A 3497-nucleotide genomic window follows, 5' to 3' on the forward strand; every position below is an offset into this window, starting at 1 on the left:
GGTGCATTCTCCAATAGCATTTGACAACATTATACAACTCATATATTGGTCATAAAACTAAACCACTTGAAAACATAAACATGAATTGAAATCACTTGACAATATTAAAAGAACTCATAATTACACATAAAACTTAATTGCTTGAAACTTACTAAATAAATTTATAAAACACTAACCTATTAATTAGACAACATTAAAAAACTCATATATATTGAACATAAAACTAAATCATTTGAAATCTTAGTAAATAAATTTCATAAAATACTAACCTATTAATTAGACAATATTAAACATGAAACTAAATAAAAAAAACTCATATATTGAACATAAAACAAAATCACTTGAAAACTTACTAAATAAATTTCATATATTACTAACCTACAATTCAACGATCTTAAATCTACCTATTAATTGTTCAAACCTATAGTTCAACATACTTAAATCTTTATTATTATAACTAACATTAATAGCATTATGATAATAACATATAAATTTCAATTGAATATGAAGTATATTACCAAATTAAAAGTTGAATGACTATTCTTCTTCATCAGTTGTCCAGATAGGAATGTTTGAGATATTTTCTTGCCCTGACATATTCCATACTTCTAGGAAAGTGTAAAACTATTCATTTAAATATTGCACTGGAGTTTGAAGAGCAATTTTGTCCTAAACTAGTTCAACTTGGTTGGACTTTAATAGTTTAATTCTCACTTGTTGTTTAACATACTCTGTCTTACATCTCTCAACTTCTTCTTTTTGTAGTGAAAGCTCTTTCTCTTTCTCAGAATTTATAGTTTGTAAAGTAGTAACGATTTAAAGTGTATTTAACTCCAAAGAAAATTGTGTGTTAGATTTTCCATTTTCGAATACCTATTTTCGGCCCATATAGCCTATTCCAAACACACGCCCGTTCTTGGAACGCCCTGCTGCCTCCATCCATAACTCCGTTTCAGATTTCTGTTCATTTGGATCCAAAGTTTCTTGAGTTTGATGGAGTTGAGTAAAAGATTGCTACATAACAAATACAACATAGTTAGTTGTGTATAAAAAATAAAGCTCAACCTTTTAATAAACATAAAACATTAATATTACCACAACTTTTGCTGCATTGTTTCCACTCCATGTACCATCCCTCTTTTTATGTGTCTTGTCAAATATTTCAAGAAGGGAAGGGTCTCTTCCAAGTTCCTTTGTCTATTATAAGTTATAAATTTAGGTGTTAGTAATATAAAATTCAATCAATTAAATACAACTCAAATAAATAAATTACTTAATTACAAATCTTTTTTGATGTTCTATAGCCGAGATTGAACCCCCGCAATATGTAGCACCACCGTTTTCTTTGTATTTATTTCGATTTCCTTTGGCTTTTGTGGACTTCTGATAATATTTTGGCTCATCAAATCTCGTTTTCATTTCGTTCCAGTCTTCAAGGGTAACGTGTGAGGTTTTTTTCATACAGGATTTTGCCTTAGTAACAAATTTTTTTTTATCTTGGCACTACGCTTCCTCTTGAAAAGTTTATTCACATCCGCCTCCTTAATGGGATCCCACTCAAATGTCTCCTATAACCAGTTATATAATTTTTTTAAAGACATAGAACAATGAAAATCAATTATAATAATACAACAAAACATACCGTAAATTGTTCCCACCAAACGTTCTTAATGTCTTTGGGAACTTGATTCTAGTTCAAGTATGGCCCCCTCCAATAACCCGTAATTATCCTATGTATTTCTTTCAAAATATCCGAATAGAAGCTGAAAAACATACAAGGATTAAAAATGAAGTCATTTTATATATCTAAAGTACAATATACACATAACTTAAATGAATACACTTACTTCTCTCCAACACTTTCTAAGTAAGTCTTTGATGATTTGGAAAAATCATCTAGGTCTACATCCTCCCTTGAATCTTCTTCGTCCTTATCTTCCGTTTTAATATTTGAGGATGGTTGTGTTCGGTATGTATTGTCGAGGATGAGGGTATGATTGACCACAACATTTGTTGTGTCAAGTTGAATTTCTAATCCTTCAGAAGGGATTAGTTGAAGATTTTGTTGAACTGAAGTTGATGCCAATTTCTTTGGAGTAGACTTCTTATTTTGGTTAGATTTTTGATTTTTGGGTTTTTGAGTTGAAGTGAGTTGTGCTTTTTTGGGGTTACTTGTCGTTTGGGGGGTAAGGGTTCTTGGGGTGCGAGTTGTTTAGGGGATAAAGCTTGCTTGGGGGATAAGCCCTTCTTTTTAGGAGACGGTTTCTTTGGCTGCAATTGGGGTGGTTGTTTTGGGGTTTTCGTCTTGAAGAGGGTTGTTTTACTTTGGGGGATATTATCATTTTGGCACGTTTAAAAGATGAAGTTTTCGTCTTTGGAGCCTGTTTGTCCCTTTTTGTTCTTCTATCGCCAATTTCATATTCACGTACATTCTACAATAAGTAATAAGCTTTGTAAACACATAAATAATATTATTAACATGACTATAATTTATCAACCAGATCATACCTCGTCAGATTCTGTATATTTAGATTCATTTAGATCATGTTTTCTTTGAGATTTTTGTTTACTCATATTGTAAGATACACTGTTCAACTAATATGAAATACAAAACTAATTAGAACTCAAACATTGGATCTCAAAGTTGAAGAAACTACAGTTTTAGAAGTTATAAGCTTAATATTAAACAAATCAATGCTAAAGCATAATATTAGCTGTAAACATAATAGATCTCTTATAAAGAAATTACCAATCTTCATCACATTATATTAAATGAAAAGGAAACTTATTAACAAAATACATTAAACAAGAAAACATTAATAAATATAGATTAAAATACAAACACAAGTCATAACTCTAATACATATTTGGTTAGATTCACAAAATCAATCAAGAAGATCTACTTAGTCTTTTTTGATTTGTAAACATTACTATTAATAAGACTAAAGGAAACACATTGTTAGAGTTAGACACTGAATCTACATAAATATAGAACTCATAATAAAGCTACAAAATAACTTTCAAAGCAAACACATTTTGGAATGCATTCTCAATAGACAGCAAGACAACCAATATTGAATAACAAAGTTATAGACAGCAAGACAACTCATTAGGGAGAAAGAAATTAGGGAAAACAACTCAATAGATAGCAATACAAAATAACTTTCAAAGAAAACACATTTTTGTAATGATTTTGGGAAAACGAAATTAAAAAGAATAGCCATTAAAATACAATTACCATTAGGGAAAATGAAATCAAAAAGACAAGAATGAGAATAGTTACCATGAAGAAAGAAAAAACACTCGTTGGGAATTGGATAAATGAAATTAAATAACGAATCTATTGGCGGTGGGGTATTGAGAATCGGGGAATTGATAAGTTTTAGGGTTCAACAGGGTTTGGCTAGAATGTGGGCGGCAAGGTATTAAAGAATCGACGATTTGGGCGGTGATGGGAGGCGGTGGTGTTTGGCAAGGATTTGGGGATCTAGGGTTTG

The sequence above is a fragment of the Impatiens glandulifera genome, chromosome 8 (assembly GCF_907164915.1).
Source record: "Impatiens glandulifera chromosome 8, dImpGla2.1, whole genome shotgun sequence".
NCBI classification, from domain to species: domain Eukaryota; kingdom Viridiplantae; phylum Streptophyta; class Magnoliopsida; order Ericales; family Balsaminaceae; genus Impatiens; species Impatiens glandulifera.